Source organism: Lithobates pipiens, unplaced genomic scaffold (genome assembly GCF_037356315.1).
Source record: "Lithobates pipiens isolate NorthernLeopardFrog02 unplaced genomic scaffold, aLitPip1_a1.2 Scaffold_23, whole genome shotgun sequence".
Classification (NCBI taxonomy): Eukaryota; Metazoa; Chordata; class Amphibia; order Anura; family Ranidae; genus Lithobates; species Lithobates pipiens.
Genome location: NW_027507785.1, coordinates 40,513,970 through 40,527,243, shown reverse-complemented (window position 1 = coordinate 40,527,243; position 13,274 = coordinate 40,513,970).

Below are 13,274 nucleotides of genomic sequence, written 5' to 3'. Positions count from 1 at the left end.
GAGGCACTAATATGCTGCACTTATGGGCACTGATAGGTGGCACCGATGGGCACTCATTGGCACTGATAGGTGGTACTGGTGGGTACTGATAGTTGGCACTGGTGGGCACTGATAGGCGTTACTGATGGGCATTGATGGGTGGCCCTGATGGGCGACACTGATGGGCATTGATGGGCAGCACTGATAGGCGGGACTGATAGCCAGCACGGACTGGCATCACTAATGGGCACTGATTGGTGGCACTTGTGGGCTCTGATTGCTGGCAGTGGTGGGCACTGGTTCCTGGCACTGGTGGACACTCATCGCTGGCACTGATTTGTGGCTCTGGTTGTCCCTATTGTAATCAGTGCACTGATTACATGTGTAGATGTCTCCTCTGAGAAGATGCCGCTGATTGGCTCTCCTTGCCACACACTCTGTCAGTGTGAGGCGAGGAGCACCGATTATCGGCATCCACGTGTTTACATGTGACCGGCTGTGATTGGACAAAGCTGATCACATGGTTAAAGAGCCGCGGACGTGGCTCTTTACAGAGATCGGGGGTCACGCCGCGTACTATGCCGCAGACCTCGTCCCAGAACGAGAGCCGCAACGCCCCACCATCATTTGACGGTGGGCGGCAGCAACTAGTTAATGTAATTAATCATTGAAAGTTGATAACCTATAAAACTTGTTTTTGGGTATAGGTTTTACCACCTGCCTACAGGGCACTTTTACCCCCTTCCTGCCCAGGCTCATTTTCAGATTTCAGCGCTGTCGCACTTTGAATGACAATTGCGCTGTCATGCAACACTGTACCTATCTGGAATTTTTATAATTTTTTTTCAGACAGATCTTTCTTTTGGTGGCGTTTTATCGCCACTCGTTTTTTTACATTTTTTGCTAAACAAAAAAACTTTTCTTTGTTTCTGTTAGAAAAATCTTTGCAAATAAGTAATTTTTCATCTTCACTTATCTGCTTATTTACTACTGTGTTTCCCTGAAATAAGCCTGGGTCTTACAGTATATTAATCTTGGCAACAAAAGACCCAGTAGGGCTTATTTTCGGGGTAGGTCTTACCATATATCGTGCTGTCTTCTCTCCCTTCCTGCCTGTCAGGAATCCCCAGTTTGAACAAAGTTAAAATGCCCAAATCCTCTCGGTTACATTAGCACACAATGTGTGTGCCCCTGCAATCCAACGGTGCCAAACACCTCAGCTCTGCTCTCCTCCACCTCTCCCAGCTGCCAGCGGGGGAGCCCGGCCCCCTCTTCTACGCAATTCTCAGAGCGGGAAAGAGAGCACATCTGCATGTGAAGAAAAAAAGATCTGTAAATACTTTGTGGAGACAGGAGTATGCATACCACATACCACACATATGACATGTTGATTGATTGCAGAGGCTCTGCACTGAAACTACCGTATCTTCCATAACCTGCAGAAGCTCTGCAGGGAGGGCCGAGATCCCCTGCCAACAGCCAGGAGAAGAGGAGGAGACCAGTGGGGAGATCAGCTGAGCGCCGCTCTGTACCATAGGCACCTGACACCACTAGATCAGAGACACAAACATAGCACACTGCCGTAACAGAGAGGATTATACCGTAGGAGTACACAAGCACCTCAAGCTACAACTTATTTTTGGGGTAGGGCTTATATTGTAGCCCTTCTGGAAAATGGCGCTAGGTCTTATTTTCAAGGAAACGCAGTATATGGTTAAAAGTTTGTGATATTATGTGTTGATATATTCTCCTGTAACCCTACCCCTGCCCCCTTTTTGTTTCTACTAGATAATACAGCCCCCTAGCTAGAGATTCCCGGTGTTTTTTCCGATTACCGCTACCCAACGGAAGTAACTTCTCAACCAGAAAATTCTTACTGCGCATGCACTATGCGTTCCACGGCGTTATGTGTTACAAACACTTCATGATCTTACAGGTAGCGGTCATCTGATAGAACACCCATGCGGACATCTTGCTACACTCAGCTACGTCATTCATTTCCGAGTCATTTTAGCAATAAAGTGAGTACATAAATAAATATAGTATATTGACATCTGTGATGCTATTTGGATGTTTCATTTTCCATATGGTGATTGGTTATATCAAAATTACTGTTCATAAAATCATATAGTGGACTCAATCCACTAAAACATATAGATGAATAAAAAGTGCTTCTATGTTCATATACAGTCATTGCCGAAATTGTTGGCACCCCAGAAATTTTTCCAGAAAATCAAGTATTTCTCACAGAAAAGTATTGCAGTAACACATGTTTAGCTATACACATGTTTATTCCCTTTGTGTGTATTGGAACACAACAAAAAAAGGGAGGAAAAAAAGCAAATTGGACATAATGTCACACACAATTCCAAAAATGGGCTGGTCAAAATCCTTGGCACCCTTTCAAAATTGTGGATAAATAAGATTGTTTCAAGCATGTGATGCCCCTTTAAACTCACCTGGGGCAAGTAACAGGTGTGGGCAATATAAAAATCACACCTGAAAGCAGATAAAAAGGAGAGAAGTTCACTTAGTCTTTGCATTGTGTGTCTGTGTGTGCCACACTAAGCATGGACAACAGAAAGAGAAGAGAACTGTCTGAGGACTTGAGAACCAAAATTGTGGAAAAATATCAATAATCTCAAGGTTACAAGTCCATCTCCAGAGATCTAGATTTGCCCTTGTCCACAGTGCACAACGTTATCAAGAAGTTTGCAACCCATGGCACTGTAGCTAACCTCTCTGGGCGTGGATGTACGAGAAAAATTGAGGAAAGGTTGAAACGCAGGATAGTCTGGATGGTGGATAAGCAGCACCAAACAAGTTCCAAAGAAATTCAAGCTGTCCTACAGGCTCAGGGAGCATCAGTGTCAGCGTGAACTATCCGTCGACATTTAAATGAAATGAAACACTATGGCAGGGGGACACAGGAGGACCCCACTGCTGACAGAGAGACATAAAAAAGCAAGACTACAGTTTGCCAAAATGTACTCGAGTAAGCCAAAATCCTTCTGGGAAAATGTCTCGTGGACAGATGAGACCAAGATAGAGCTTTTTGGTAAAGCACATCATTCTACTGTTTACCGAAAACAGAATGAGGCCTACAAAGGAAAGAACACAGTACCTACAGTGAAATATGATGGAGGTTCAATGATGTTTTGAGGTTGTTTTGCTGCCTCTGGCACTGGGTGCCTTGAATGTGTGCAAGGCATCATGAAATCTGAGGATTACCAAAGGATTTTGGGTCACACTGTAGAGCCCAGTGTTAGAAAGCTGGGTTTGCATCCAAGATCTTGGGTCTTCCAGCAGGACAATGACTCCAAAGCTATGTCAAAAAGCACCCAGAAATGGATGGCAACAAAGTTCTGGAGAGTTCTAAAGTGGCCAGCAATGAGTCCAGATCTAAATCCCTTTGAACACCTGTGAAGAGATCTTAAAATTGCTTTTGGGAAAAGGCGCCCTTCCAAAAAGAGAGACCTGGAGCAGTTTGCGAAGGAAGAGTGGTCCAAAATTCTGGGTGAGAGGTGTAAGAAGCTTATTGATAGTTATAGGAAGTGACTGATTTCAGTTAATTTTTCCAAAGGGTGTGCAACCAAATATTAAGTTAAGGGTGCCAAGAATTTCTACCAGCCCATTTGTGGAGTTTTGTGGGACATTATGTCCAATTTGCTTTTTTCCTCCTTTTTTTGTTTTGTTCCAATACACACAAAGGGAATACACATGTGTATAGGAAAACATGTGTTACTGCAATACTTTTCTGTGAGAAATACTTGATTTTCTGGAAAAATGTCTGGGGTGCCAACAATTTCGGCCATTACTGTATGTCATCCAATTATTTCAATTCAAAAGTGCTTCTAAAGTCCATGCGATTTGGAAACAGCTGTGTAGATAATCCAAAGCAAGCCACAGTGATCACACTCAGGTGCTCCCCCCTAGGTATTAAACGCTCACCTCTGAGCGTGTGACTTTGCACTTAAGCTTAGTCAATACACGCCTGTGAACCACCCCTGGGGCTCTGCAGTTTTAGGCCGGGTTCACACCGCTGCGATGCGGGAACGCCGCGAATCCGCAGCGTTTTCCCGCATCGCACACCTCCCGCCGGCAGTTCACACTGCCCTATGTGGACGGCTGGGAGTGTCAATGATATGTAAATGACACCCCCAGATCCGTCCGCATATCGCAGTGCGATCTGCCGACTCGCACAGGAATCGGATCGCATGGTGTGAACCCCCATGCGATCCGATTCTGTTGCGGACCAAAAAAAGGGTCCCGTGCGAGTTTGCTGCGGGAGCGATGCGAATTCAGCCATACTATCTGTATGGCTGAACTCGCATCGCTACGGAGATCGGATGTGATTTGCGGTGCGAATCACATCCGGATCTCCCCCCGCAGCAGTGTGAACCCAGCCTTAACCAGACTCCTGGACTCGTCAGCACTATACCTCGGTTGAGTAAAAAAGGTCTGGATGGTGTAATAACGTTTTAACAGTTTATTAATCACATAAGGGGGGAGCAACTGAGTGTGATCACTGTGACTTGCTTTGGATTATCTACACAGCAGTTTCCAAATCGCATGGACTTTAGAAGCACTTTTGAATTGAAATAATTGGATGACATATATGCACATAGAAGCACTTTTTATTCATCTATATGTTTTAGTGGATTGAGTCCACTATATGATTTTATGAACAGTAATTTTGATAGAACCAATCACCATATGGATGCACGTTATAGCACTTGGTACTAGTGTGATTATTTATTTTCATTTATATGTTCACTTTTAAGTATTCATAACTATTTGTTGCACTATTGCAACTTTTTACAGTGACTAGTTACTGAATGTATCACGGTGTGTGATTCACACTCATATTTGCACTTTGGTCATCACATATATATAATGTGAAGAGTAGGGATGAGCTTCGTGTTCGAGTTGAACATACGTTCGACTCGAACATCGGCTGTTCGCCCGTTCGGCGAATACCGAACCTTTCTGGGCCGTTCGCGCCCAAATTCATGTGGCGCTCACGGCCCACAATGCACTGCACCATCGCAGTGCATTGCTGGCTCATGATTGGCCAAGCATGCACTGTTGACCCCGCATGCTTGGCCAATCACAGCGCCGGCAGCGAGGAGAGCCATGATTGGCCACAGGCAGGATGCCTGTGGCCAATCGTAGCTTAGGCTGTGTAGTACACACCCCACACTATATAAGGCCGCCAGCGCGGCGGCCTTGTGTAGTGTGTTGGCGTCTGTAGGAGTTAGTGGGTGTTCTGTGTACCTTCAACACAGTATACACCATTCGTTATCGGACGATTTTGCGTTCTTGTTCTTCTGTAGTGCAGTATACACCATTATATCCACCTGTATAGCTAGCTATCTTGCTCTTTTTAAATAGAGCTTGCAGTCAGCTGTAGGAGATTGAGCGTGCTGTCTGCGTGCCCTGACCGCAGAATACACCGTTATATCCACCTATATAGCTAGCTATCTTGCTCTTTTTAAATAGACCTTGCAGTCAGTTGTAGGAGATTCTGCGTGCCCTGACCGCAGAATACACCGTTATATCCACCTATATAGCTAGCTATCTTGCTCTTTTTAAATAGAGCTTGCAGTCAGCTGTAGGAGATTGTGCGTGCTGTCTGCGTGCCCTGACCTCAGTATACACCGTTATATCCACCTACATAGCTCTTCTCTAATTGAGCCATCTGCCATCTGCAGGAGTGGGTGTTGTGTGTGCCTCCAGCACAATATACACTACCCAATTGATGGTTTTACCATCTCCCTTCAGGCCATTACCATGTCTGGAAGGCCAGCAAGGAGAGACAGACAGGCGCGAGTCGATAAAAGATGGCAAGCAGGCTCTGTGTCTAGAGACAACAGTGCTGGTCGTGGATGCGGTGCATCGTCATCATCAGCACGTGGCCATGGGACACGCTTGTCCTTCTTTTCGGCAGCTGGACATGTTGAGCTGCAACATCCCGAAGACTTGGTAGAGTGGATGACCAAGCCCTCTTCATCCTCCTCATCCTCTCTCACCCAGGCTCAGGGTACTAGCAAAGCAGCTGCCAACGCATCGTCTTCCCTCCTCTCAATGTCATCATCAGTGACTCCTTCCCTAGACCCACCACGTCCTCCTGAGGAGTCTCCTGAACTCTTTGAGAACATGCTCCAGGAGGATACCCAGTGTTTTGTAGGCTCTGATGATGATACTCAGCTAGAGGAAAGCAGTAGCGTGAGCGCAGAAAGAGGGGATGCTCAAGAAGGACAGCAATCTGGCAGTCATATTCCACAAGCTGCAGCATACTGCCAGGTTTGCTCCAGCGATGAAGAGGGAGGGGATGATGAGGGCACTGACTCCACGTGGGTGCCTGGTAGGAGAGAGGAGGAGGAGGAGGCACATGTCCAACGAGGCAGGATGCCCTCCGGGGGCCAGCTTAGGGGCAGCACACCAACTGAATCACACCGCAGAGCTCCGCCTGTGCAGGGCGCTGCCTCTGCGCGTTATTCTAAAAGTTCTTTGGTGTGGGCCTTTTTTGAGACGAGTGCATCAGATCGCACCGCTGCTATTTGCAACATATGTCTCAAGCGTATCTCACGTGGCCAAAACATCAGCCGCTTGGGCACCACATGCTTGACCAGACATATGTTGACCTGCCATGCAGCTCGTTGGCAAGCGTACCTCAAAGACCCACACCAAAGAACAAAGCGGACCTCTCCTTCCTCCTCATCAGCTGGGATCTCCAACCCCACTAGACCTTCAGTCCTCTCTGAAACCTGCTCTGAGAGGAATGAAGATGTAGAATTAGGTGTGTCACAGCCAAGTGCTTCCGGGTACTCTGCTAGCAGTACACCCACGTCCGATTATAGCAGGCAAATGTCCCTGCCCCAGCTGCTGGACCGCCGAAAGAAGTTCACTCCCAGCCATCCACATGCCCAGCGGTTGAATGCTAGCTTGGCTAAATTGCTAGCACTTCAACTGCTGCCTTTTCAGTTGGTAGACTCTGCCCCCTTCCGTGAGTTTGTACAATGTGCGGTTCCTCAGTGGCAGGTCCCGAAACGCCACTTTTTCTCACGGAAGGCGATTCCGGCTCTCTACCGGCATGTGGAAGGCAATGTCCTTGCCTCGCTGGACAGGGCGGTCAGCGGTAAGGTGCATATTACCGCTGACTTATGGTCCAGCAGGCATGGACAGGGACGTTACCATTGGGTCACTCTTCTGGCAGCTGGGAAGGATGCAGGACAAGGTGCAGTAGTGTTGGAGGTTGTTCCGCCACCACGCCTCCAAAATGCTACTATTGGTTGTGACACACCTCTCTCCTCCACCCCCTCCTCTTCTTCTTCCTCCATGGCCTCTTCCAGTGCTCTGTCCTCAGAACCAGCGGTGCTCCATAGGCGTTCCAGGGGCTACGCAAGTACGCAGGCAAAACGATGCCATGCTGTGCTTGCGCTGGTTTGTTTGGGGGACAGGAGCCACACTGGGGCAGATGTTTTGTCAGCTCTGCAGGGGCAGGCCGAGAGGTGGTTGACGCCACGCCAGCTTAAGCTAGGAATGGTGGTTTGCGACAATGGCACCAACCTCCTCTCTGCCCTCCGACAGGGACAACTGACCCATGTGCCCTGTGTGGCTCACGTCCTTAACCTGGTGGTGCAGCGGTTCTTGGGCAGGTACCCGGGCTTACAGGATGTCCTGAAGCAGGCCAGGAAAGACTGTGTGCATTTCCGCGGATCATTTAATGCCTGTGCTCGGCTAGCTGAGCTCCAAAAGGAGTTGAACCTGCCCAAGAACCGCCTTATATGTGACAAGCCCACCAGGTGGAACTCGACGTTGGCCATGCTGCAGCGGCTGCACACGCAGCAGAGGGCCATCAATGAGTACCTGTGCAACTACGGCACCAGGACAGGGTCAGGGGAGCTTGGTTTTTTCTCACCACGCCAGTGGGGCATGAGCAGGGATGCATGCACTGTCCTGTCACCGTTTGAGGAGGCCACAAGGATGGTGAGCAGTGACAGTGCATGCATCAGTGACACTGTACCTCTTGTCCACCTCTTGGAGCATACGGTGCGTGGAATAATGGACAGGGCACTTTAGGCAGAACAGAGGCAGGAAGAGGAGGACTTCCTTGCCTCTGAAGGCCCCCTTTATCCAGACAGTGTTCCTTCTGTGCCACCCATCACACAGGAAGAGGATGAGGAGGAGGAGGAGGATGATTGTGTCAGCATGGAGGTGGAGGCTGGCACTCAGCATCAGCAGCAGCAGCAGTCTTGTAGGAATGATTTACAGTCCCAACAAACCCCTGGACTTGTACGTGGCTGGGAGGAGGTAGCTGCGGATCATGTTGTCCTTAGTGACCCAGAGGACTCTGGACCGAATGCCTCAGCTAACCACTGCATGGCCTCTCTGATCCTGCAAAGCCTGCGGAAGGATCCTCGTATTCTTCGGATCAAGGAGAGGGACCATTACTGGCTGGCCACTCTCCTTGATCCACGGTACAAGGGTAAGGTTGCCGACCTTATCTTGCCATCGCAGAGTGAGCAGAGGATGAGACATCTCCAGGAGGCCTTGCAGAAAGGTCTGTGCAACGCGTTCCCAGAGACTGGGAGGTTACAAACTCCTGGTCCTGGACAACGTGTTGCTGAGGCATCGGTCAGAAGGAGCGGTGGAGAAGGTGGCCGTCTGACCGATGCGTTCAGACAATTTTTTAGTCCGCAGCCCCAAGGTATGATCGGTTCCAGCAACCATCGCCAGCGTCTGATTTACATGGTACAGGAATACCTAGGGGCAAGGTCAGACTTGGACACCTTCCCCACCGAAAATCCTCTGGCTTACTGGATCTTGAGGATGGATCACTGGCCAGAGCTTGCACAGTATGCAATTGAGCTACTGGCCTGTCCTGCATCCAGCGTTCTTTCGGAACGCACCTTCAGTGCTGCTGGTGGCTTTGTTACAGATCACAGGGTGCGCCTGTCCACCGACTCAGTTGATCGACTGACCTTCATCAAGATAAATCAGTCTTGGATCACCCACAGCTACCAAGCACCTGAAGCTGATGTAACCGAATAATTTTTTTGAAATATCACATCCCTTCAAGACTGCCTATGCTGATGCTGAGTGACTGTCCTGTTATGTTGATTGTCTATCCTCTTCCTCCTCCGCTGATATGTTGGAAGAACATTTTTGGATTCTGGGTGATGCCACCAGCCCAATTTTTCAGCCCCTGTTTAACAGGGGCGTTTAATTACAACTTTTGATGCAATGCTTTGCGACAGGGCTCATTCCTGCACCACAACTAGAGTATATGGGAGAGGTTGCAGTGTTGTGGCACCAGCACCAGTGCCTAGGGCCCCATTTTTCAGCCCTTGTTTAACAGGGGCATTTAATTAAAATTTTTGATGCAATGCTTTGTAGCAGGGCTCATTCCTGCACCACAACTAGAATATATGGGAGAGGTTGCAGTGTCGTGGCACCAGCACCAGTGCCTAAGGCCCAATTTTTCAGCCCCTGTTTAACAGGGGCATGTAATTACAATTCTTGATATAATATTTCACAGCAGGGCCCGTTCCTGTGCCCACCAAGAGTAACTGTGAGGACTTATAGTGTTGTGGCACCAGCACCACACCCACCAAAGGCCCAATTTTTCTACCACTGTTCAACAATGGCATGTAATTACAATACTTGATATAATCGTTCACAGCTGGGCGCTCCAGCGACCACCAAGAGTCACTTTGAGGGCTTACAATGTTGTGGCAACACCAACACCTTGTTCCACCATTTCTGCAGAGCATATAGGTCAGGCCCCTACTTTCAAACATCCAACTTACAAATGTCTCCTACTTGCAAACGGAAGGAAACAACAGGAAGTGAGATGAAAAAAGACGGACGGCAAAACAAATTATACAGGGGTGATAACCCTTCCCTATGTTTTCCAAAAAGCTTAAAAATAGATTTTTTTGACTGGAGCTACACTTTAAAAATGTACCAGTTGAAAATTACAAACAAATTCTACTTAACACAACAAACCTACACAGTCCCTGTCTTGTTTGCACCGCCTGTATACTGCTGTTCTGAGTATATAGGGCCTGGGGGCCACACGTATTTCCTTTTTTTAATATGGGTACGGGGTTCCCCTTAATATCCGTACAAGACCCAAAGGGGCTGGTAATGGGGGGGGTGGGGGGCTACCCATGCCATTTTTCTCAATGATTTTCATCCATATTGCCGGAACCAGATATAACATTAAAATCGCAAGCAGTTTTAAATGATGTTATTTCCGTTAAATGTAATTTTGTGCAGGGACTGTTCTAAACACGGGAAACACGTGGCACTTCACAGGCATACTATAGACACCCCCCAGGCACGATATTTAAAGGAATATTTCACTTTTTTTTTCACTTTAATCGTCATTAAAATCAGTGCTCCTGCCAAAACGGCCATTTTTAAAAACATTTTAGGCATTGACCCATGTCCCCTGGGGCAGGAGCCAGGTCCCCAAACCCTTTTTAGGACAGTATCTTGCATATTAGCCATTAAAATTAGCACTTTTAATTTCGAACGTTCGAGTCCCATAGACTTCAATGGGGTTCTAAAGTTCGTACGAATTTGCGGTCCGTTCGAAAGTTCTGGTGCAAACCGAACCGGGGGGTGTTCGGCTCATCCCTAGTGAAGAGTATATTTGAAAGCGCAGCGTATACATTTTTTGTAAAAAAGTCATTTTTCTCATGCACTGATGGGCACTCATTAGGTGGCACTAATGAGGAGGCATGAATATGCCACACTTATGGCCACTGGTAGGTGGCACTGATATGTGGGACCAATGAGCACTGATGGGGCACTGATGGGTGGCACTGGTGGGCACAGGTGAGCTGCTGAGTGAACAAGTTGCCCTACTCCTCATACAGACTGGGGGTGGGGGGGGATTTACTAAAGCTGGTGCACTCAAAATATAGTTCAGCTGTGCATGGTAGCCAATCAGCTTCTAATTTTAGCTTGTTCAGTTAGACTTTGACAATAAAACCTGGAAGCTTATTGGTTCCCATGCAGAGTTGCACAAGATTTTGCACTCCAGTTTAGGTAAATACCACCCAGGATGTCAAGCAGTATATCTTTTATTTTATTAAATTTTTTTTAAAAAGCAATATTTGAGACAGAACAGTTTGCAAACTCATGGCCATCGCACCTATACTGTATGAGCTTGTTGGACTTCTCCTGGGTATTAGTGCGCAGTAGCACCCTTTATAGTTTTAACAACCGCTACACTTCTGGGAAGGTGTATCACAAGATATTGGAGTGTGCCTGTGGGACTTTGTGTCCATTCAGAGAAGACATGACCTGACAAAGGCCATTTCAATTTATCCCAAAAGCGCTCAGTAGGGTTGAGGTCAGCGTTTTGTTCAAAGACACCAGCCATTCTCGACCAAGGTTCCTCTGGAAGTTACCAGGGATGAGTTGAGCTGCAATGCTCAGTATGGTCGAGATCTGTGCAGGCCACTTGAGGTCCTTTACACCACTTGAAGCCACTTGATATACACCAGCCATTTTCAAACGGGGTTCCTCTGGAAGTTGCTAGGGTTGAGTTGAGCTGCAGTGCTCAGTAGGGTCGAGATCTGTGCAGTCCGCTTGAGGTCCTCTACACCAGTGGTCCCCAACCTTTTTGGCACCGGGGACCGGCGTAGTTGAAGAAAATTGTGCCAAGGCCCAGTGGGGTGTATGCAGCTTTTCGCGGGCAATTTATCGGGGCGATGGCTGGCGTTGGCGCTTCAATCATCCCAGCACCATCATTGATATGATGTTAGGATGATTGAAGTGCATTATTTCTATTATTACATTGTAATATATAATGAAATAGTTCAACTCACCATAACGCAGAATGTGCCAGAGTGTCACTTTCCATGTCGCCTGTCATCAGATGCAGATTGTCACTTTCCACGTCGCCTGCCTTCAGATGCAGCTTGTCACTTGCCGCATCACTTGTCACCAGAAGCATTTTGTCCCTTGCCACGTTGCCTGGCACCAGATGCTTTTTTGTCCCTTGCCATGTCACCTGCCACCAGATGCAGCTTGTCCCTTGCCATGTCACCTTGCCACGTCACCTACCACCAGATGAAGATTGTCACTTGCCATGTCGCCTGCCTTCATATGCAGCTTGTCACTTGCCACGTCATCTGCCACCAGATGCATTTTGTCCCTTGCCACGTCACCTGCCACCAGATTTGGATTGTCACTTGCCACGTCCCCTTCCATCAGATGCAGCTTGTCATTTGCGAGGTTGCCTGCTATCAGATGCAGCTTGTCATTTGCCACGACACCTGCCACCAAATGTGGATTGTCACTTGCCACCACATGACTGTTGTCACTGCAGTGGTGGCAGCACAGGTGTGCACATTAGTTCAAGCCTGGACCAGTGTAATGCCGCGCTGTGTCAGCAGAGGAGCAGTAAAGCTGGTGGGCAGTGAGAGATGATCTCATCTCTCTGTTCCCCCGCCTCACCTCCAGCATTATAGCATCCCCCTGTGAGCGCGGAAGAGCGGCGATGCGGGCAGTTGGAGATGATCTCATCTCTCTGCTCGCTCGCCTCCGTATAGCGGCCCTGCTGTGAGCGCGTAACAGCGGTGATGCGGGCGGGCGGTGAGAGATGATGTCATCTCTCTGCCTGCTCCGCCGCCGCTCATCAGATACAGTGCAGCCTTCGCGGCCCGGCTGCAAGCAGGCCACGGCCCGGCAGTGGGCCGCGGCCCGGGGGTTGATGACCCCTGCTCTACACCACTTGAGGCCACTTGATATACACCAGCCATTTTCAAAATGGGGTTCCTCCAGAAATTGCTAGGGGTGAGTTGAGCTGTGGCTAATTAACCTCATATTTGGTGGTGCTGCCATGAATCCAGGTCCATTGTCACCTGGCAAAGCCAGCAACATGACACCAATGAACTTTTTAGCTGTCTATGAGGGTGGCATTCTGACCAACACTGCATAGCTGCATTTTTGCTACTGACCACCATGGTTCTTGATGAAATGGTTTTAGTAAGGGTTTCTTGTGCACTGAAAATGATTTTAGTGGTTCCTCTGGGGTAAAGCGGTAGAGAAAAGCTGCTCTACACCAGACTGGTTAAAGAGGAAGTAAACCCTGATGAGTTTACTTCCTCTTTCATTCCCTGCAAAGGCAAAGCATAATGGACTACTATGCATCGCATAGTAGCCCATTATGTGTCACTTACCTGACACAGGAGCCAGCAAAGTCGCCGCTGTCCCCTGTAGTCCACCGCATCCATCTTGTTGGTGGGGTCTCGCAGCTCCGCCGCTGTCAT